The following is a 25,208-nucleotide window of genomic DNA, read 5'->3' as shown; positions in this document are numbered from 1 at the left end:
AACATCAGCGCATGACTGTGTGAACAGTTGTGCCAAGGCTAAGACAGTGGTGCTGCACATTACATGAGGAGAAGCTAGTATTCCTGTACTCCCTTTTAACGTATAAAATATACTGAAACCAGCACTTTCACCTTCCTTTCCCTATACGCTGACCTGTGTCCCCCACTCCCCTGCCCTCCCCACCTCCCCCCCAATTCAGAAAAGGACTCTTTTGGCTATAACATCTGATTATGCCACATTAAAACTCACACAGAAACATAGACTGAGAATTACAGTACCATGAAAAAAAGCCATTACATTAATTACCATGACTCATCCTTCATTAATTCTCTTCACTAAAGTAAACACAGATTCTTGTACAGTAAATAGTACCCTCAGCAGCAAACCAGAAGAGTTGCTACAAACATTACAGAATGAAAGTCATATACTTGTTGGATGTGGCAGAAAGAGAATTTGTGTTTGAAATTGGGTGAACTCATTCTATCCAGGCACAAATCCAACTCCAAGCAGCACCTAAAACCTAATGTTCACACTTGAATTAACTCCTGTTCACAACAAGTGTCCCCTAACAGTTCTGTACCCTAAGATTAGTACTTATATTAACAGGCACAGCTGAGGTAGGAGGACTCCCTAAACAAACTGACAGCATACACTGAAGACAACATTGTATTTGAGAATCCTCATCTGTCCTGGTTTAGAAGCTGGGAAAGAGGGCTTTGGAAATATCCCAAACATTACAGAAATTATATAGAGGATGTTAAGACCCCAACGTAGTTATACCCTTAAATGTCTCTACGCAAACATAAATTTAGGTCTTCCAGCTTTGAACAAAACTAAAATCCAAAAGATATCTTGAATCTCCTCCAAGTAGCTAATATTACTGGGATGTATTAATGTTCCTATTCCATTTTTATTTTCAGGAAAAGGGCTGATGTGGCTTTCAAACCTCAACAGTCTTAAGCTGTTTAGAAAGTTCTCTCAGTTCTTTTAAATATATTCATTATCACAGAGAAATCCTTAGCAGCCATATCCTCAAAAAAAAAAAAAAAAATCATGTTATTTTGACTCCTGCCCAACAATTTCCATCCCAATCCATGCCTGAGATATGCAGAGAAGACAAGGTAGCAATTGCTAATGATACCGTAACAGCAGCATGTCTGTTTCATTCAGTAGATCATAGTGAGTGATTTTGATTTTACACTGCATGAAAGGAAATAACAGATGATTTAAGATTCTGTTAATTAATCTCTTAATATTAATCTGATTCTCTTCATGATCAGTATGAACAAGGTGGAAAAAGGCTGGACTAAAAACCAAAGTATTTAGAGAGATAATCCTGGCTTTGTAAATAATTCACTGAACAGCCATAAATGCTTTTCTTAGCCTCTTTTTAACTCAGTTTCCCCATCATTTAAAATACACTAGAATACTTAGTCTTTTACATCTGCAATAGGGCTTTGAAAACACAATGTTGCAACATTAGTACTCAGTATTTTCTTTAAAATTTCTGTATTGTTTCCTATTCAGGAGTAACTATTTTTTTCCATAATGCTAAAAACTATGTGAGAACAGAAGGTATACTCCATGAATAACTGAAGACTCAAGAACACCTGATATTATCAAAGTGAAATCATATATGAAGAAGTAATTCATGTCAAAGTCACACAATACAATTTGTGAATTAAAAATTAATACAATTAGAACTATCAAGAAAGTGAGAGGAATATAGTTTTCAGGGTCTCCTAAAGCCAAAAGTGCACAATATACTGCAGAGAGTTTTGAAATCTTGGGATGACTATCAGCATGGCTACGTGAAGTGTTACTCATAATCTTCAAATCCAAACTTTGCATCTGCACATTTATTTCATTCACTGCTCTTTCTGAGGAAGTTTTCTTTATAATAATACAGTACAGAGACTTTACAGTGACTGATAATTAATTGAAATTGTCTTAATTAGGAACGCTATCATGTAGATTGTAAACTAGCTAAAAGGATGTAAACAGAAATAGCATTAAAACCTGAAAAAGGGAAGGTCTTGATGATTTGTGTGAGGACTGATACCAGATTTTGTTTTATTTAACATGTAAAGTCCTGCAACAAGGAGTGAATAGCATGTAGTGACATTTATAATCGATACTAAGCTGTAAAGCTATGTGATCGTTACTGAAGATTGACAAATTATACATAACAGATCAAGTCATATTGGAAACCTGGGTATACAGTGAAATGAGAATTTCTTGTGAGACAGTGCAGCTATGGAATATTCCTCAATTCTAGGAAGAGATTTTTTAGAAATAGTGATTTATTAAATGTCAGATATGATTCAAATAAGATAGGATCCAAATAACACTAGTTGCTTCCACATGATTTTTCTCTCATTTATCACTCTGACATATTCACAGGGAATCCTAGGTTTACTTTAGCAGCGACCAGTAGACAAAGCTATCTTAAAAAAAACCAAACCACCACTAAAAATCCCTCCTGTGTTTTCCTTTATGGTTCTGGCATTTAATCTTGTTCATAACAGTCCACTAGATCAGTCTAGCTAAACCACCTAAGTTATTCCTCTTATGCCTTTGATTATCATCTTTTTCAAGGATGATTCATATCTAACTCTTACTGTTTACACAAACCACTCAGTTATACTTATGTCAAATTTAATTAACAAACATTACATCAGCATGATGACAATATTAGAATTTAATTTTGCACTTATTAGCCACAATTAATTCTAGCAAGCAAAACATGTATTACCTTATCAAAAGTATAGTTCGTCATTTTTCGTCTTCTAGTAAATAAAGGTACTACATACTTTTTAAATGTATACACTATTCAATTAATTTATCTATAGCAAAATACTTAGATCTCTTTTACTAAAAAATTATAAAATTATACAGGGTTACTAAGTATATTAACAGTCAACTGAAAATAAGAATGGGATTCAAATTATAAATGCAAATGAGCAAAACTAATTAGATGATTTCTAAGATCTTGTGTACACAATAAAATAAGTTTATGTACTTTGGGCTGACTAGACCAAATGGAGTTGCTCACAGTGTCTGTCTAAATGTGTCCTTTCCATCATGTGAGAATATACTGCTTAAATAGCAGTGGTGTTACTGATACAAACTTCCTTACTAAGACAGGCAAGAAGTGTCTCCTGTGTAGGGTGGCTAGTAGGGTCTGAGGCAATGGATAATAGAAAAAAATTGTGAGGTCCTTGAGAAGGATGAAATTGTTTTTTCCTGTCCACTTCTGGTACCTAAGAAGTCTTATCTAAGAGCAATATTGGCTTTTCAGTCCCTTTCCTGTGCTTGGATATCAAAAAGGAGAACTTCTCAAGAAAGCAGGAAAAGAACTTCATAGAATTATAGAACGCTTTGGGTTGGAAAGCACCTTAAAGATCATCTAGTTCTGTCCTGGGTTTGAGTGAGTGGTGGGGTTTTTTGGTAGCAGGGGAGGGGGCTATAGGGGCAGCCCCGCTGTGAGAAGCTTCTCGAAGCTCCCTCAGCTCCACATCAGTTCAACCTCTGCTTGAAAACTGAGCCAATCAGCTGCACCTCTGCAATAACGTATTTAAGAAGGGACGTGGTGACGTGCAGTGGGACTTGTGAGGAGGAGTTGCTGCACCTGCGTGAACACCAAGGTCAGTGGAGAAACGGAGGAAGGAAGGAGGGGGGAGATGTGCCGGAGCTGAGACCCCCGTTTCCTGTGGGGAGACAGCAGGGCATCCCCCCCCCGCCACCCATGAAGATCTACAGTGGAGCAAACATTGATTTATGGCCTGATTTTTCACCTGGTTAATCAAGGTTCTGTGCCCGAAGAAGGCTCGGGTCTCATGGGAAAAGGTAGCCCCACTGCTGTAATTCAGTGCTGGGAGGATTGCAGCATGCGGGGGAGTCCCACGCCGGAGCAGCTCAGGAAGGGCTGCAGCCCATGGGAGGGACTCCGGTCAGGGAAAGTTAGCGACCCACGACGCAGCAGTGTGGGGAATGATGCAGCCCGTGGGAGGAACCCATGTCAGAGAAAGTTTGTGGAGGACTGTCTCCTGTGAGAGGGGGACCACGATGGAGCAGGGGAAACAAGTTCCAGAAGCTCCCCCCATCGAAGATGGAAGCACCGGCAGCACTGACTGCACCCCCCATTCCCTTCCCCTGTGCCACTGGGGGAGGAGGTAGAGATATCGGGAGCAGAGCTGAGCCCGGGAAGAAGGGAGGGGTGGGGGGAAGGTGTTCTCAAGATGTGGCAATGCTTCTCACTGTCCTACTCTGTTACTTGTTGTTAGTGTCTGTAACAAATGTATGGGTTTTTTTCTTCCCCTAACGAGTCTGCCTTTTGCTCGTGCCCATAAAGGGGGATTTTTTCCCCATCCCAGTCCTATCTCGAACCCCCAGCCTGGCTCTCTCTCCCTTCTTATTGCCAGAAGAAAAGGGAGAGAGAGTGGCTGTGTGGTGGTTGGCTGCTGACGAGGCTCAAACCACGACAACTTCCAAAACCTCTGTCCCACCCAAGGGCAGGGACACCTTCCACCAGACCAGGTTGCTCAACACCCCATCCAACCTGGCCTTGAACCCTTCCAGGGAGGAGGCAGCCACAGCTTCTCTGGGAAACCTGTGCCAGTGTCTCACCACCCTCACAGTAAATAATTTCTTCCTTATATCTCATCTAAATCTACCCTCTTTCAGTTTAATGCCATTACCCCTCATCCTATCCCTACATCCCCTGATAAAGAGTCCCTCCTCAGCTTTCCTCTAGCCCCCTTTAAGTACTGGAAGGCTGCTATAAGGTCTCCCTGGAGCCGAGCCTTTGCTTCTCCAGGCTGAACAACCCCAGCTCTCTCAGCCTGTCCTCACAGGGGAGGTGCTCCAGCCCCCTGAGCATCTTTGTGTCCCTCCTCTGGACTCACTCGACCAGGTCCATGTCCTTCTTATGTTGGGGGCCCCAGAGCTGGACACAGCACTGCAGGTGGGGTCTCACAAGAGTGGAGTAGAGGGACAGAATCCCCTCCCTCAACCTGCTGGCCACACTGCTCTTGATTCGGCCCAGGACATGGTAGGCTTTCTGGGCTGCAAGTACATGTCTCTGGTTCATAGTCAGTTTTCCATCTACTACTACCCCCAAGTCCTTCTCTACAGAACTGCTCTCAATCTGTTCATCACCCAGCCTGTGTTTGCGCTTGGGATTGCCTCAAAACATGTGCAGGACCTTGCACCTGGCCTTGTTGAATTTCATGAATTTTGCACAGGCCCACCTCTCAAACATGTCCAGGTCCCTCTGGATGGCATCCCTTCCCTCCAGTGTGTTTACTGAACCACCCAGCTTGGTGTCTTTGGCAAATTTGCTGTTGGTGCACTTAATCCCACTGTCCATGTCGCCAAAGATGGTCCCAATACTGACCCTTGAGGAACGCCAGTCATCGCTGGTCTCCACTCGGACATTGAGCTGTTGACTGCAACTCTTTCAGTGAAACCATCCAGCCAATTCCCTAACCACTGAGAAGTCTGTCCATCAAATCCATGTTTCTTCAATTTAGACACAAGGATGTCATGCAGAACAGTATCGAATGCTTTGCACAACTCCAGGTAGATGACATCAGTTGCTCTTCCCTTATCCACCAGAGCTGTAACTCCATCATAGAAGGCCACCAAGTTCATCAGGCAGAATTTGTCCTTAGTGAAGTCTCGCTGGCTGTCACCACTCACCTCATTTTTCCATGGGCCCTAGCATAGCTTCCAGGAGGATTTCCTCCATGATCTTGCAGGGCACAGAGGTGAGACTGACTGACCTGTAGTTCCCTGGGTTTTCTATTTCTTCCTTTTAAAAAATGGGGGTTATCTTTCCCTTTTTCCAGTCAGCAGGAACTTCACCAGACTGCCACTACTTCTCAAACATGCTGGACAGTGGCTCAGCCACTTCATCCGCCAGTTCCCTCAGGACGCACAGATGCATCTCATCAGGTCCCCTGTATTTGTGCACCTTCAGGTTCCTTAGATCGTCTTGAACGTAATCTTCTCCCACAGTGGATGGTTCTTAATTGTCCCACTCCCCACCTTTACCTTCTGCATCTTGGATGGTGTGCCTGGAGCCCTTGTGGTGAAGACTGAGGCAAAAAAATCATTGAGTACCTCAGCTTTTCCATATCCCTCCAGTTAAACTAGCATGTAATATTTTTATTTCTTATTTCCTGTGGCTTATTCACACATTATAAACTATAAATACATAATTAAACCACAGAAGATCAGGCACAACGTGGGTACAGTTAAGGACGAGAATATAAGGGAAAACCTTGAAAACTGCATGCATAATTTCAAGACTAGTCTAGTGACTCAGAACAGCATAACACAGTATCTCATGTTGGTCTATCCACTCAATTCCATGCTTTATTTTTGGTTTCCATTTTTAAGATCTTTTAAAGATCATTTCATTTCCAAAACAAGACTAGCTGACCAACAATCAATTACATATTTTCTGCTTGCTTTTGACCACAGTTTTGGACTTCATTGATAGATTTTTTTTCTCCTCTGTGGCAAAGCAAGTAATCAATTAAAGCATTTTTTCATGTGTGCTTAACAGCAAAAAAAAATACTGTTTTTCAGCCTAATTTTAAAAATGTCAGGGAAACACATTTGAAAAAATGTATAAGAAATACTATTTTATACAGGCTGCTGAAAGATTAATATATTGTCAAGGCAATAAGCTACATGCTGTTTATTGTTTTTTTCAGTACCTGAAGAGAATTTCAGTGATATACGCTTTTCCAAATGCTAACATTTAGAATAATTATTGCACTGTTTTTTATCGATTTCTTAAATATAAAAAGAATCTTTTCTTATTAGGTATGCTGTACCTTGATACAACAAACATCAAACAAATTAACTTCATTATCATGAAACTTTCATTTTGCAATCTGCATCATATTTCTCTAAGATCCTTTTACATTACATAACTATGAGTTGCTAGGTTTGTTTCAAAGGGGATTTTTTCTTTTTTTTTTTTTTATTTTTTTATTTTGTTTTGTTTGTTTGTTTGTTTGTTTTGTTTTTAGCAAAAAGCCTTTTCACTTTTCTGTTTCCTTACTTGTAATTTTTCCAGTGACATAAATAAAATCCTCAAATTACTATTTCATTCACTGTCATAAAATTATCTCATCACATGCTGTTTCATTATATGTTACTTATCGCTAGATAGATAATATGTAAGGAAAGAGTAATCAGGAACAGAATACTCCTAACACAGCACTGTTGTATGGCACCACCTGAAGAGCTATGCAATTTATCACAAAAGCAGCTAGACTACAAAAAGCAATCTTCATTTTTGTCCTCTATTCTTTAATTTATATTCAAAATATTTGCCTCTTTTTATAGTTACAATGTTATCTTATGACAACCTCTAGAAATATCAGTGTTTAGACACAAAAGTGATTGCACCTAAGTAATGGACTGGTTATGCTGGACTCTTCAGAAATGTCTTGCAGAAAAAAAAGTTTTCAATTAATTCATATTTATATACTATACCTGATAGCAAACAAATACTAGATGTCAAAATATCACTCACTAATTAGAAGCCTGCTGTATTTATGCTGATATTCATATTTGATTTTTTCCATAAAAATCAGATATAAATAGCTGAACACATTGACTTAACAGCAAAATAATGTTATTTACTTAATTTTTTAAATGTAAATTTAACATCTGGATGGTACTGGATTCAATGACACTGTACGAATTTTTTTTTCATCTGAACTGACAACTACAATAAAAATGTCAATTACAGGAATATTTCCTAAAATAAATATAAAATATGTATGTGAAATTTACTTAGTGTAATAATATTTTGTATATATTTAAATCAAAATATATATGGATATATCAAAAGAATCCTTCAAAGAAACAAGCCTTTTTCACTAGTTTGAGAAGAGGACATTAAAGAAAAGCTAAATCCTCATCTTCTGAATTATTCCAGTAGCTGATTTAAAGAATTCTGACAACTGATCAGCTCAGAGTAGTTTTCAGTAAAGACTGCGAGAAACCTAGTAATTCTTCTGTTCTAGTTCTTACACAAGTCCATCTCTACCTTTTACAGACCCAGCAATCCAAAACCAGGTAAACCTCAGTATCACAAAGAGGATTAAAATCTAACACCTAACCTTCCAGACTGTAATACGAGACTCTCAGTACATAAGGAGACTATTTCATTTCATTAACTGTAACAAGATGTCTATTACCCAGACCATCAGCATTTAAAAGGATTTAGGGTTTCCGTATCCAAGATGGCTGGTTAATAACAGTCCTTTAAGATTATGTTAACTAAAAATAATACAGCAGTTTGGTCTTCTGCTAGTATAGTCAGAGAAAAGGGCACTGTGATTTATAGGACTAAGACTGAATAGTAGTTTAACTCAAAATTTTGGTTCTAAGGCTTTTTGAGCAATTGTGTCACATTCTTTCAAATTCTCTTTTTGTAATTATTATTTTACCAAGAGGACTCTTTTGACTAACCATCAGCATGATGAATACCTTTTTAGCCCTGCCTTCTTGAGAAAATTAATATGAACTTTTGGAAAAATTTCTTCAACAATTTCCGATTAACTACCAAGTAGATACTATGTAAATGATGTCTTTACAACATCACATTTTACAAGAGCATTTCCTCCTCAATAGTAATTTAGCCCGATGACTGAAATCTTGACGTTCACCAAACTCTGGGGTAAAAACCTTCACGTTAGTGCATCTACATCAAAACTCATGTATCATTAAGCAATTAAATGGACTATTGCTCACACTTTACATTTAATCATGAGAACAATGTGTATTTCCTAAGCCTTGGGTGTTAGACTAAGGATGACTGTCTTTAAAAAGCTTTCAGTATTCACAGTTCTGAAGTATCTAAAAATATTGCACAAATGAATCTTATCTATTTCTTATAAACCATTATAAAGCAATTTAACAATCTTGGGTGGCTATAATCATGATCAATTTTTAATATCTGGTTTCAACACTATTGTGTATGGAACATCTATTATTACCAAAACCACAACAAAATAAACCATACAAAAAGTGAAATGATATGTTTGCTGGAGGAAGCTGAGTGTGATGACTCTAAACAGGGCCATACAGGTTCATTTCAATGCTTTGCCTGTAAATTCATGGCATATGCCTCTCTTGGGAGAGCCCTTTACCACGACATGGTTAAAAAAGCCATTCATAAAGCATCTACTTCCTCTATCTATCCATATAACTAACCCGTTACCTTCTCTTAAAAGATAATGTAGTAGGTTTAACTCGATTTCTTCTTGATATTCCTTGTTATCTCTTACTCATAAAACTGTTGGGTTTTTTTTTCTAGGTGATGGCAAGTAGTTTAATTATTCTCATAAATTAAGTTACATTGACAGCACTATAATTTTCTTGCTGTTTCTTTTTAAAGCTTCCCTTAAAGCAAAAAGATTCTTTTTTTCCAGTTTTCCGGAACCTTTCCTGTTATCTTTGAGTGATAAAAAGTCAGCTTCTGAGATTGTTTCAATTATACTTTCAAAACCTTTGAATCAATTTTATCTGATTTAGACCATTCAGAACACAATTTGTTAAAGTATCCAAATCCATCTTTCTTTAGTCTGATACAAAATAATTGTTGCTGATAATAATTGTGCTACTCATATTGAGAATGTCCACTACATAAATTGGAGAAGACTGAACGAGTTAATATTAATTAGTTTTGTTGGCATTATCTTTCAAAGACCTTTCCTGGACCACTGAGCAGCAGACCAACATTTTCCTTAGTTTGCCTTTTACTGCTAATGCACTCATAGAATTATTTATTATCTTTTATGTGTCCTGGTAGTTATATTTCATTTTGTGCTTTGGCCTTTCTCTGACTTTGTCTACGCATGCTCTTAAAACAGAGAGAATAAAAATATCAAGCTCTATCCATCACTTAAAATTTTCTTCCTCTCTGAAATCAGATAGTTGTATCCAAGCTGCTTATTGCAAATGGTCCTGGGCCCATGCTAAACCCTAACCTCTGCATGGCCATGATTTGTGACAATGGCCACTGGCCCAGGCTAAAACTATGGCAGGAATAGCAATTTAGCAGATCTGAGTTTATGTAGATAACCATACGTGAGTGTTATAAACTATGTGCCCTCTGTTTATTAGTGTAGAAATAAGTAGTTATTTTCTTAAAAGGATGCTTATTATTACAGTATTTAAGTGAAGAAAATCAGAATTGAGATCACTAAATCCTCTTTTTTTTTAATCTTATCAGGCATTACACCTTGCAAGAAGAAAAAAAGACCACTCTGAAGGCCTCTGTCCATAATGCATTAGCAAATCTGCACTGGTAGATTATGGGATTTCTGAGACTCATTCTTGAAAAACAAGGCTGAATGGCACAGAACAACTCATTATTTCCAGGTTCAGTTTACAAAATCACTTATTCTACAAATTGAGAACAGCGCAAGCTATTTACCTCTTGTGTCTTAAATCAAACTCTATATCCTCAAGGACCTCTTAAGGAAAAGAAAAAAAAAATATACACTTAAATTTAGACAGTCCCTAAGTACTGTGAAATTAAACTATTGCAACATTCTCCTGGTTTGCTTCCCTGCCCTTTTCTGGAAGATATCCTACAGCTAGGAAAAAAAAAAAAAAAATTAATAGAAACCAAAAGCATAAGGATGCAAGCTCTTATATCCATAGTACAGCAACCCCCAAATTGTCACTAGACTGCCATGAGAACTATTTAAGAGCAGAATGGGTTCTATATAATGCAGTTTACAAAAATTATGTCTTTCATTATTACATAACTCATAGACAAATATCAACTTCAACTTTAGGGGAAAACAAACAAACAAGAAAAAACAGGAAAGAAATTAAAAAAAAAAAAAAAAATCAAAACCCCAAAAGCTAATTCAAAAGTTACACTGAATGAGTAAACATAGGTCATACTCCATAATGTCCATTTCATCTGGTCTACAGTCTTAACTATCACTAAATAGACTACTGTAACCCTACCACTTTAGAATAGACTATTTCAGTTGGAAGGGACCTACAGTGATCATCTAGCCCAACTGCCAACCACCGAACTCACTAACGTTTCATCAGGTACTCCAAAAATTCACTAGTTGTTTAAGTTTCAGCTAGGCAAACCTACATGATGCACACCCTTCTGCCCCTGGTCATATGGATAACACAGCTTTATACTGCTGACACTGCTGAGCAGCTGGATATCCTCCTCATTGCTAAGTCTCAACAAGGTTTGAAAACTAAGTTACTTTCAACTACAGTATGAACCACTAATCATGCAGAGAATACATTTAATGTCTTCCGTCTCAGTCTCCTCCTACACTCTCCCCTCTCTTCTGGAAAGCCAGGATTTAAGTGTCCATTCAAAATCAATCTCAAGGGAAAGATCAAGCCTAGTAGCAGGGAAATTTTGTTTGGTTGGTTGTTTTATTGCCAAGAAGAAAGAAAAAAAGATTCCTTGTATTAGGCCAAAAGAATTTCATAGAGGTGATTTCAAAGTGGGATAAGCACCTCTGCATGCTCAAGAATGAATCTTGTCTTTCGAGCGTTTTGCCGTCTCCTCCACATGACTATCTTCAAAGGGTTTTCAGTGAGCTGCCAGACTTCTGTGAACTCTACTAAAGTTTCCTGTGGAGTGGATAGAGGAGTATGGGCACCAAACATAAATTTTAAAAAACAGTTGAGCACTTAAAATTACATTTTGTAATGCAGAGTGTTTCAGTCATTGTCCTTTGTATGAACCTAGTCCATAGCACCTAAATACTTGATTTGCATAGATACAGGTTTATAAATGAAAAAAAGTGCATGCACAAATTGAGGCAAGCTTGAAATTGTCTGAAAATTGCTCTGTATCGGTAGAAGTTAGACTCAGATAAAAAGAGTGGCTGTAGGAAAGAAAACAAAATGGAAGCATATGCTCCAAGCACATCAAGAAAGGCAGACATAAAGATGGTAAAGGAAGAGAACTGAGTTAAAAAGAAACAATAATAGAAAAAAATCCCACAATTGAAGGGGAAGAAAAAGTTTTAATAAGTTAGGCAAACGAGATTGAAAATGGTGTTAATTATGTCTAGCATCATAAATGGCAATTAAAAAAAGCAGAAACAGTGAGTGCAATATAGTTCTTTTAAGTTGTTAGTGTAGCAGAAGCTGCAGCACATCCCATCATCTAGGAACAATTACCAGCTGTTGCCATCAGGGAAATCATCCTTTCTTCACTACTCTACTGTACAAAACCTATGTCCAAAACAACCAGCTGTGATTAAGAGGGTGAATGGAACTCAGAATACAGATTCTTTCTCACCGTTTTGTAATCAGAATCTTATCCCTTATTTTCCTTTCTCTCATACCTTTCACAACCATTTCTTCCCAAAACTCCTGGTTCATCCCATCTGCCTTACTACTAGGATTACATTTTATTCTGTGTAAAATGCTTTGGATTGATTTCTAAGAAATATACATAAGGAAAATTAAACAAAACAGATTGTTATCTTTTGGAAACTGTTCTGGTTTATGCCAGACTATGTTTCTACTGACTGGAAAGAAGATAAATGAAGAGGGTAGACTGTGGCAGAGGATAATCTACATTCCAGAGCTGACATGGGCCTTGCCAAGAGTAAAAACTATATTTTCTCCTAGTTTTAATAAATGAAAGTCCTTTTGAAGACTATGATCTATGATGGTATTTTAACCATTACTCAGCAAGATACAGAATAATATAACAACATAGGGCAGGATGTCACTGATATAATCAGCACCATTAATACCATGATGATTTGACATTAAATGCAATTAGGAGTGGAAATTTTTATGCTGCTCCTTTTTTCTTGCTATTGTTAGTTTAATAATATCATCTTTGATAGGCATGTTTACTCATACAGACTTTGTGTCTCTGTGCTACTGAATGGGAATCTGACATTTAGACACAGATCCAGCCTCCTGCATTTTGATCTAATGGAGACAAACCTAATATAGTTAAACAGTAGGCTGCCAGCAGCCCTTTCAGATCAATTTATGATCTCATATGGCATTATCTTAGAGAAGATACATTTGTATTAATTCATTAAATCTACTTTCTAAGACTAGAGGTTTATTTATTTTTAATACATATATACACATACACAGAGTGGCTTAGCAGAGAATGGCTGTAAAAAGTTTTTTACATAGAGGGGAATTGCATTTGAAGATTTATTTAAATAATTATCAGAGATTGTCACAACTAGGCACAAATATGAAAAAAATTTCCATAAAACTCTTCCCCTGAAAAATCATGCACAAAAATAAGACTGAGAAGGCAACAATTGAGCACAGACATGTATACTTTTTTTTTAAGTAAGTTAAACTTTGGCCAGGAATTATACCTGCTGCTTGTTTAGATTTTATTACTGCTAAAGGTTAAGGACTTTTATTTGTAGGAATGCATATAACAAGTAACAGCCATACCATGGAGATAAAAAAAGAAGGAATACAAATAAATACATACAGGAAAAAAGTGAAACACACAGGAAATTATGGAAAGTTCTTAGAAATAAAGAATAAGCCTGTGGGACAGAAGAAATAGGTTGACTATCCGGGGACCTTTAAGTACAACAAAACACACCAAAAGATTAAACTCTGAATCTCAGACTAGCACAAGTCAGTCTACTCCTAAAAAGCAATTTAGAGTATTCTGATTGCTCTGAGAGGAATTAGTCAGGCAGCTAGGGATTTTCAGAGCATAGCTATGGGCTTGGGCAATGATGTAAAGCTGGCTATATTGCCTCTGCAGCCCCTACATATTCCCTCCTGCCAAAGAATTTCTCAAGCAGTTACAAACTATTCACCTGAAAAACCTACAATCCATTCCCATTTCTATCACAGATTTCCTCTGTGACTGTGGACTGCTTGGTCTACAGGGCAGGTGTAAATGCCAGAAAATGGGAACATTTCATAGCTGCCAGTTCCGAAGCATCCTGGGAGGTAGGGTGGGATAGTATTGACCTGTTGTCCCCTTGTCTTTATCATTCAGCCTGACTCTCCGGAAGGAAACCAAGCACTCAAGCTTAGAGATGTCCAGGGTAACCATGATGGTGGGGAAATCTGGATGTGCTGGCTCTGCAGTCTTTCGTCACCACCTCAAGGCCATAATTCTGTGCACACTTTTGGGGGCAGTTCCCAGCCTTTTGCTGGTCTCAGGCACTCCTTTTTCATAGTGCACCATATCTTCATTGCACTAACACAGTGACAATGTGAATGGGATTGGTGAACCAGCCTGACTGAAAAATGCCCATTTTCACTAATCTGTTTTAAAATTGGAGCACATTCATGATCAGTCACACAAAACTGTACCAGCTCAGCCAGGGTTGGAAAAAGGTGTTAATAGGCCATGGCTGGAAAAAGAGCAAACCTAAGAGACCTTAAGATATCTGAAGACTTTCTCTGTCAAAAAGCCTGAGAGCCTCTCCAGAGCCTATTTTCCTCTGATGTAACACTTTTTCGGTTTTTAGGTTTTAACTTATGGACAAAATGTCACATTAAAGGTAGGAAATAATGCGGAGACACTGATATTAATCTGCCACAAACTGGGGTTTGTTCAACAGGCTGCAATTTCCTTTTTATCACCAGACAGGTATTAGAGTAGAACAGAATAGGCCAGTTGGAAAGGACCAACAACGATCATCTAGTCCAACTGCCTGAGCACTTCAGGACTGACCAAAAGTTAAAGCATGTTATTAAGGACATTGTCCAACTATTGTGCTGGATATTTTCACAGCTCTGACAATATGCCTCCATAAATATTCTAAATACAAGTATGAAACAACAAAATAGATAAAAAACTAAATTTTTAGGACAATGAACAGGATTACACACTCCTCAGATGTTAAATACATCCACTTAAATTTATTTCAGCCGCACTAAGATACCAGTAACTTCCACATTGATGGGCTTGCAAATATGACACTGGATCTAAAGAATTGTGTCCTTCTGTCCAGTCGGTGTCTAAAATAGATTTACTGTGTTATGTAAACTGGAAGCAGGTACCTATGTTTTGTCACCTGCATTGCTTTAACAATATCCTAGTTCCATCTAGCACTAAGGTGCTCAACTGGGCTAATAGGATGTGACTGCTCATCTCTAATTCACTCCTGGTAATATGATATATTGAGAGAGTAATTTATGTTTTGGCCTTTGTTTACCATTACATTTTCTCTTTCAGCTACTCCAAGAGCAGTTATACTAGACAAGAAACTATATCTAATGCAAGTTTTCTAAATACCTTTTTAAATTGCTATATAATATAAACCCAACATTTTGACGTAAGCATATAAAATTAAAAATTAATTAAAAATAGAAACCACCAAGCTAGTTTCCAAGTTGACTAACAGTACCATTTTACATATTCCTGAAGAAAGTCAAAGCTGGACTTTCAATCTGTTTATGACTGAAATCCACTAAGTACTGTACAATATGAGCAGTATGTCATACTTGTTTCAGTTGTTTTTTATGATTATTTGGCAAGACCATAAAATGACTTGTTCCCCCTTTTTTCCCCTCTACCTCCATCCTTTTTTAGTTGTGTTTTAAGTAATCATGTTTCACAGGAGAGGAAAAATGTTTTAAGACTTAATCACAGAATTATACTCACATAGGCAACGTCCCCCTTTGTAGCTGACTGTCTGTATAGATGTTGAGCATTCCAATGAGCTTTGAGCTGCAGGATCTGTATTTATTTGACAAGGTATACAATCTCACATCATGACATACAAATCCATGGCTTGGCAGATATTAGGAAAGGAATAGATATGCCAAATATTCTCCAGGAAAAGGGAAATAAAACTGCTTTCTTTAAGAGCACATCTGTTTGTCCTGTAGTGTATTCAGAAGAAAGCGATTTCTAAAATATTTTATTTTAGATAAACTATTAGCTTTATTCCATAGTACTAAATGTATTAATTTTATCGCATTTCCTATAAGGAAAATTTTAGAGTTCAAAATATTACTATTGGATTTCACTAGAAGCATTTTGAACAGTAATTTTTTCCTAAAACTCGTTAAAAAAAGAAGGGGGGATAATTTAGTAGGAGTAGCACCAAAGCTGTATTTAAACGGACAGGTCACTGAAACTGGAAAAACTCAGTTTACACATATAGGGACATGCACCTATTATAAAATCATTAACTTCAATGAAACTTTCTCTTTGAAAATATAATTGGGAGATCAAGGACTGCATTTTATAAGGTGGGGTTGGTTGGGGATATTTTTGTCCTAGAGACCTAAAATGAGATCTAATATTCCTACTGTTTGAATAGGAAACAGCTATTGAAAAATGCTACCTACTTGTCTCCAATCTACCATCCAGTTCTAAGAAATTAATTACCCATTATCTTGATTCACCTCATTAAAGTGAGGAAGAAATTATGCTTTCACTGGAGTGTGGCATTTAAAAGGAATTTGCCATTTTTTTTTGTAAAGAAGAGTTCCCCATTGTACCCACTTTTATAATAGCCAGGTGTTATATTCATTTTTACTTGTTGCACACTTTTGGTTATGCTGTCATTCATTAGAGTCTTTTTGAAACAGCTGACATTTCTCACATGTTAAATAGTTCTAAGAGTTTAAGTTTTAAATTCATAACTGTACCTAGAAATAAATTTCCTGGCAAACCGAATGTTTTTTTCCATTAGAAAAAATATTTGCCTAAAGAGAGAAAGCTACGTTAACCTGAAATATCCTACATTTGCCATCATCTAATAGCACCCCACTAGTAGTAACTGTGGATTGGCTGATACAGATTGATTTAGCGTTTGGTGACATTTTGTGTCTGCCAGACATGGTCACCTTTGGACAGCTAAGTGTTTCCTGGGAAAGAGAGGACAAGACTGATTTTATAGAGCTCTCTGGCAGACGCTGGGCACGTGGACTCATATTGGGAAGGCTGTTTTACCTGTTACAGAGCAGCTTCTGCTGTCTTCAACAAGATCCAAAATTGGGCGACCCATGGCCCAGACTGTCCTATTTCTAAAGGCAATAGCTATCTACTTTTGAATTATGAAATTGAGGTTTGTTTCACCTTAGGCATAGAATGGCAACAGTTTTAAAGTCCAGGAAAGTTACTGTGTGTTGTGGCTTAACCCCAGACAGTAACTAAGCACCACGCAGCCGCTTACTCACTGCCCCCACTCACTGGGATGGGTGAGAGAATGGGAAAAAAAAAAAAAAAAAAAAACAATTCATGGGTTGAGATAAGGACAGAAAAGGAAGACAATAATAACAATGGTAATAATAATAATAATGATAATAATAATAGAATTAGAATACACAAAACAAATTATGTGCAATGCAACTGCTTGCCACTCGCCGACTGATGCCCAGTCAGTTCCCAAGGAGCAGCCCTTGGCCAGCTTCCCCTCCAGTTTATAAACTGGGCATGATGTCATATGTTATGGAATATTTCTTTGGCCAGTTTGGGTCAGTTGTCCCAGCTGTGTCCCCTCACAGCTTCCTGTGCCCCTCCAGCCTCCTCACTGCCAAGGCATGAGAAGCTGAAAAGTCCTTGACTTAGTATAAACACTACTTAACAACAACTAAGACCATCAGTATGCTATTGACTTTATTCTCATATTTAATCTAAAACACAGCTATATACCAGCTACTAGGAAGAAAAACAGCTCTACCCCAGATGAAACCAGGACAGTGGGACAGGCAAATAATTTTCTACACAGCTCTACTGATCAAATTTTTTTGTTTTACAGCGTTTAGTAACCAAAGTATACAGATTATAAGAATTCATGAGTTGTCTGTACTAGGGTAGTTCAGATTTTCAAATTACACAAAGGTTTAAGAAAGATACAAGTGTTTGCTAAGTAAAAGTAATTTGCTCCTGCCCTCTGTTTCATTTCCTTACTGGTATTTTCTGTATTGATTTTGATCTTGCAGCTTTACTTAGTTTTACAATAGTGTTCTGAGCAGTGATACAATACGTATTGCTCATGATTTACCCTCTTCTGTGTTTAGAAAAGTTTGTTCATTCAAAAGTGAAATATCCAAGGATGTTCAAAACAGAGATGATATTCTGATGCCTACCTCAGCAATTAGATTAATTTAACTGTTTGTCTCAGTGAATTGGAGTTATACTTCACCTTTCCATGAATATTTTCTGTCTAATTGTTTTTAATTGTTGCCTTAGGCAGCCTGAAGTTATTTTCAGTTTTCCTGTTTTCTTCTGATTTTGAAGTCTCACTAATGCTTTTTTTTTCTGTGTTTTTCTATTTTGGATTTATCATTTTGAGCACTGGACACTGAAGCAAATTAATTTATCTGTGACTTCCCATTAAGTCCTTTGATGGGTTCCCTGTGGTATTTCTGGTTGGCATGTTATGTTAAATAGGCATTCTGTCTTCAGATTAGGAGATTATAATCTATTTTTTAAATTGTTATGATACAGACTCTACCCTTTGAAGTTTGTAGAAGATAGAATTTAGCACCCCAATTTATCTTCTTCCACTGGGGTACAATCTTACTGAGGGCAGGCAGCAGCAAATTACCTTGAGTGATTTTTTTATTATTATTATTTTTTTCCTCCTACCTCATAGCTTCCTTCCAACAAAGAGACATTAGCAAGGCAAGTTTTTATGGCACTCACCTGTCGCTTCAGTAGCATGTGGGGAAGCAAATGGAGGAAGAGACTGAGAGTGTTGACACTCCAATTGCCACTCGATTCCTGTTCCACTGAGAATGGCAACCACCTGATGTTTGCAGCTCTCCCTTGAACAGAGCTGAAATGACAGTTTAACTGAGTTGGTGACTGCTTCTTTAAATTATCTGATAATAAGGAAATTACAAACAAAGGTGTGTGTTTGTTTTGGTTTTTTTTCCTCACCAAACCTCTTGTATGCTGAGGCATGAAAACACCTGGCACCATCTTTCATCAATGTTTAACACAGCCTCTTCTATCTAGTGTTGCCTTCCCTTCTCCTAGCTAAAGTGCTCTCAAAACAGCACCCAGTTCCTCTCTTCCCAGCTTCTATTATCTACTGGTATTATCTCTTTGTTTACTGCAAAATGCAGTATCTTGGAGAAGAACAGAGAATTCCACCTGGTTGAACTTCACAACAGAAATCTGTTACTCTTCTCAGTCATGTCTAGCTTCTTACAAGCTACCCCACCAAGCACAGCTTTGTGAATTTTAGTGCATTTTATACATCCTAGAACAAGTAGGTAGTTTTAATTGCTGCTAAGGGAGCTTATAGTTGACAGCTCTAACTTCAAAAACATTCCTGTAGAAAGTTAATGATCATTTAGGATCTAGAATAGCATGCATATGACATAAAAATATCAGAGTTTCATTCAGATACAAATGGAGAAGAAAACATTTCAACATTTTAATATCTTTATAAGTTGAAAACTTTTCAGAACTTTTAATTTCAGATAATTCCACAACAGAGCCTAGAGCCTTTTGGATAATTCAAAAGAATTCAAGTGATACTGTAAAATATCCATATTTACAAATGTATTATTAAAAACTGCTAATCAAAGTAATTTTTCCTGCAATATTATAATTTTTAATGAGTAATAGTCAGTACAATATTTATCAAATGAAAGAATTAAATAGGAAATCAGTGTTCTCCAGCCATATATTAAACAAGTACCCTACCAACTGCTTTCTTTCTGATGCTTCTCACAGTACCAGAATGCAAAAAGGCTGCATACTTTTTCAGCTAATGAAAAAAACAAAGCAAGCCATAAACTCTCACTTGGTCCCAGACAAAATAAATAAAAATTAAATAATTAACACACTATTCTTATCATGTAAAGCTTGTGAACATGCAGCGATATTATCCCACTAAGTGGTTCTGGAGGGAAAAGAAATTACTGTTCATAATGAGTGTTAGTCAGTTCAAACAACTATGTTCATATATGATTCATACCAGTTTCAACTAAGTATTTTAGACACACAGTTAGGTTATTTTACACTTCTTGTATTAGGTGGAAAATAGCTTACCAAGCTTCTATACTTTCATTTTTGTGGAAAGAAAAACAGTTCCTTCTGACTCAATGTTCCACGAATTCAGTCAATCCAGTGGATTTATTCAAGGAAACAGCATAAGGTTGATTTCTCCAGCTGACTGCAAGACTGAAATTGATAGATGCCTCAAGCACATTCTCAAGATCAAGCATGGTCTTATCTCAGTAGGGCTCAGATCTGTTTTTGTTTTTTGTTTTGGTTTTTTTTTTTGTTTTGTTTTTGTTAGGTTTTTTGTTTTTGTTTTTGTTTTTGTTTTTCCCCCTGGGATTTTAATTTCATGCTATAAAATCGTGTTAAAATATTAAAAGAATCAAGTTAATTCCTCAGTCTGCAGTTTTGTATTTGAGGACATACTGGGGCAAAGGAGCTTTTAGAGACTCGTTATGAGATGGATCTAGTGTAACAATTCCTCAATCCCTGCCACGAATGTGGAACATCTGGACTGAAACACCTCAGGATTCAGTCCTGCTGTCAGTCATTTGAATCTTTCTTACACGGTCTCCAGCTACGGTCATACTTGTGGGACACAAAGTGTTAAAAGTTGTTGAAGAAAACCAGTTTTTCATAAATTCAATGCTGTCATTTAGTTTGCATAATCCCACAAATAATCTAAAATTATAAACTAAATTTTTAAAAAAATATTCTATTTTCACAATTTTAGCACACCTACAAGTGCTATTTTCTTAAAAACAAAACAAAACAAAACAAAACAAACCCAACATATTTTCCCTTCTATGACTGCTGATAGGCCTTTTATTTTAATTCCTATGGGAAGTGTATCAGACATCTTTTAGATACCACATAGGATGGCATTATTATTGATATAGACAATATACCCAAATATCTTGCTGACTGATCTACAGTACATTAGGCAGCATAAATTTATAATGCCCTGAATAAATGATCCAAGCTTACAGATGAATCTTCCAGCTATTTGCAACCATTTTGCTTTCTAACAAAGGAAAGAGATGAAAAACAATTCTAGTCAGAAGGTCAATTAGCTTTAACCCTCAGATTCTGCAGGAGACCTTTACTTTAGCTATCATAAAAATGCTGGGCTTGGAACTCTATTAAGTTTATTAACAAAGTACAGTACTTACATGACAGAGACATTTAACACTTCAAGATCGTAGGCAATGCTAATAAAACAGGAGCATAGTCTTTGATAAAATATAATTTTAAACATAAAGAAGTAGACAGATTGTTTGAGAAAAAAATATCCTTTCATTATTTCTCTCCAATTCATTTCTTTGTACACAGCAGAGCAAGCAGATTTGGGTATTTTGTAAAAGTTTGGGGTTTCTTGGTTTATGGTGGCTGCTCATATGACATTAATTAGTATTTTACAAATACAGTTTATTCCTCTGGGGCTTGTCTTAATTTTGTGTATAACACAATAGTCATTAAAAGTAGCTGTCACTTTAAAAACAATTACGTATCAGGATTATCAGAATATCACATGATGAGCCTGTAATACATTCGTTCAACATTTTCACTGAAATTACAGATACAGTCACTTGCATTTGCCATAAAGGGAGCTAGACATGTAAACTCCATACGAAACAAAGTCAATATTAACTGAATTTTCTTACATTTCTTCACTGTACTGCAGCAGCTACTGGGGTGCCCACGGCATTTAAACACATTTTCTTTTCATTTGGCTCTCAAGAGTATCCAACTCCCATCAAGGAAACTAGTTGTAAACAAATTCACAGAAAAATACGCCAGGTTAGCTATTTAGAAAAGTGAAGATATTAAGAACACTGGTACATTCTAATGACATAAAATCCATATGATGTAGAGTAAAATAAGCATATGCCAACCAGAACCGTGGTCTAGTGGTAGCACAATGCAGTGCCTAATGGGAAGCCACAAACAGCGACTAGAGGTGCCAAGGAGGCCATATATCTCTAGGGAAGGAAACAGATCACTAATAGGAATCTGAAATCTTGCTGACTGAAGCAGTGTCACTGACACACTAGTGGAAAAAACAGTCTATTTTTAAAACAAACAGTAAGCAAAAGAACTATGATGTAAGACCTTCGAGGTACAAATGATAAAGAGGAGTTTTAAAAAACAGAATGTCTGCTACTCTCCAAATATGTACTTTACTTTACTGGGAAGATTTTTATACAGAATATTTGCCTATCCATATTGGTCATTAGAATTGAAATGGTCTTCATTTGGATAGCATGGGTTACAATTTGTCCCACAGAGCTTGCAATGGGGAGATAACATCATAAGAACTGATAGCTGTCATTTTCCTTTCTTCTGCATTTTCTAATTTCACCCACCAGTGGAACAAGCAGTGTTTTACTCATAAATCAAGGTCACAGAAAGTATTTTCACAGCTTAATCTTCCATAACATTTTAACAAGACCACTCCTTAGCCCTGTCCTGTTATAGTTTATCTCACAGAAATATCTGTAGCTTCAGAAGGTCTGGAGAGGCATTTAAGATGAGCAGTTTTTCTTCATTTCAGGGTACAACAAACCTACGCGCAGAGAAACAACTCTGTGTTGGCACAAGACCATAAAATCAATTGCTTGTTTTCACTAATGTGTAGGATTTTGTTGCAGAGCTAAATATAGCAGCATTCGCACCCTAGATGTCATATTTAAAATGTGGACAGCCTGCGAATCACATTGCTTTTGATATGCTGAAATCACATCTTCGGTCTGTTCTGAAGTTGAACAAGCTGCTTATAACCTCTTACCAGAACATTCTTCAGATGAGGTAGTAAAGTCCATGGTCCTGTCCATCAGTCATTAACAGTGCTGTTGAGGGCATTTGTGTCCCCTCAGTAGTTACCAGTATTTCACAACTTCACTTCCATAAGTACCATAAGTATCTGTGGGAATGGCAGCTCTGTGGGCAAGGCTCAGATTTTCTCTTCCTGTAAATGTTCATGAAAGAATGTTAAGAAACATGACCCTTCTGGGGAAAAACTTTACTCCTGTAGCCAAGGAGGCAGAAAGTTCCATTTCTGAAGGAACAGATTCTCCAGCAGTCTGAGATCAAAGTCGCTTACAGTGGCTCTTGCCCCAGTGTTATATCCTCTTCAAAGTAATGAGCGTTTTTTCAGACCTGTGCGATCAATAGCCCACTCAGATGACGTGTACCTGAGCGGAGATGGAACAGATCGGTAGAAAAATCAGCAGAAAAGGATGTACTATCCTTTTCACCTAAGGTTTAGTTCTGAAGGACAATGATGATTTCTCCTCTGAGTCTAGCCCTATTATTCTTTCTCTGATTCTTCTCTAGGGATCTGCAGTCTGGAAAAGGAGGAAAATGGAGCCAAGAGAACACAGCTTTGATTCTGGAGGACAGTTATCTGGGTTACTGCTTCATTGGGAATTATTGTTATGAAGACACCTATGTAAGTCACTGGGGATATGATCTGAGATAGAGTAGCTGGGCTGTTTGTGACTCACCTTAAAGAGAGGCTTTCACTAAATACAAAAATAACATAGTCCGTGCTCCTTCTTAAGACTACTTAAATTATGGGTGAGAAGAACAGGCATCTCAAAACCCCAACACTATTATCTGTTACGTCACACAAGAACCACTTTAGCAGAAACTTCAGAGAATGACATCAAGCCAGTTGCCTAAGGATAGGATATATTCCCATAAGTACAGCCAAAGAGTAATTCAGAAAAACTATATAATCTTTTTAGAACTTTTTTTGCTCCCTTTCCTGTGAACTGTCTGGCTTCCAAGATTCATGAGTAAAAAGGTCAATAAAATCAGACATTCCTTGATTTATATATTAGATTATTGTACAGATGCCTTTGCAGTGAGATTTCCCACCAGAACCAATACAGTTAAAAGAGTCTGTCTTAAGACAATGCAGCTTGTGACAGCAAAGACTCTGCATGTTTGGTTGGCATAATTTACTATCTTTTTCTAACATCTGGAGTCAAAATGTCACATCAAACTGACAGTTTCTTTGTACTTACAGATAAATGAATACAGAAAGTCAACAACAAACTGTTAGGCTAAAGGCAAACAGAAGATCTTTGCTGTCCTCTCATAAAGCTCCAAATTAGTAGTTTTAAATGCCAAAAAAATAAGGCACATAATGTAATGCAGGTAAAGATAGATCAAAACTGACCCATTTTATGTTCCACAGAATTTTGATGAGCTTTCTCTTGCAACATTAAGTGGATTTTTATATACACTGTATTAAAAAAAAGATTTCTGAAATTATTATTCATGTGTCTTAAGCCAGTAAGAGATGACAAAATAAATAGATTAATTATTGTGGCCACAGTACTTGAAACAACAATGCCAAGCATTTTGGAAGGGCTGATGTTTTGATTAGATTGATGGGCAGAAAAATAAAATAATTACATGGATATTATCTTACTGAATATTATTGTTTACCATAATGTGGAACATAAAGTTCTTAGCTATCATCCCCATTAAGCTGATCACACATTTAGGCAGAAGGTCACCTCCACTTAACTGTTTCCAAGACCTGACAGACACAGTTGCACTTCTGACATTTTTAAGACAGAATTAATTCCTAGTGAAAATCATGCTAATGCTGTTTCCCAATGATACTCTTTGGACTGTCAATATCTGTTTTCAGTTGTGCCGGTTGTTTTTCTCAGTTCATCTAAATGTTAAAATCAGAAACTAAAAATGCAGAATTTCCTCCCCCCGCTCTAAAACCAGCTGTTCATACACTGATGTGGCTAAAAGCATTACCTTCTAGTTTATCTTCACCCAAAAGGAATAAAGTTCAGGTCATAGTGGCTAAAGCACAGTAACTAGGGCGACTGGACATTTTCCCTCAAAAGTGCATTCCTGCACCAATCCAACAGCAGAAGTCTAAGATGGGTGCAGCAACACCACCAAATCCAGTCCTGATTCAGTGATAAATGATGTTCTTCAAGCATCATTTCCTCAAGACTTAACAGTAAGTTGATCTTACCTTTCAGACTACTGACATCCAAGACACCTCTCCTTGCTGGAACTCTGTCTGCAGCAGGCTCTAATACAGCCAGTCCTACTGGCTTGTGAAAATAGGTCCATGGCACTGAATATGTAATTCACGGTCAAACTGGTAACACATCATCCTTAAAATATTAAAGAAAGCTTTCTAAATTGTCGGGATGTATCTTCTCTGCTTACACAAATATAGTCATCTGTGGGGTTATAAGTCATTTAGCAA

The sequence above is a fragment of the Tyto alba genome, unplaced genomic scaffold (assembly GCF_018691265.1).
Source record: "Tyto alba isolate M040663 unplaced genomic scaffold, T.alba_DEE_v4.0 Super-Scaffold_23, whole genome shotgun sequence".
NCBI classification, from domain to species: Eukaryota; Metazoa; Chordata; class Aves; order Strigiformes; family Tytonidae; genus Tyto; species Tyto alba.
This window is presented reverse-complemented; position numbering follows the sequence as displayed.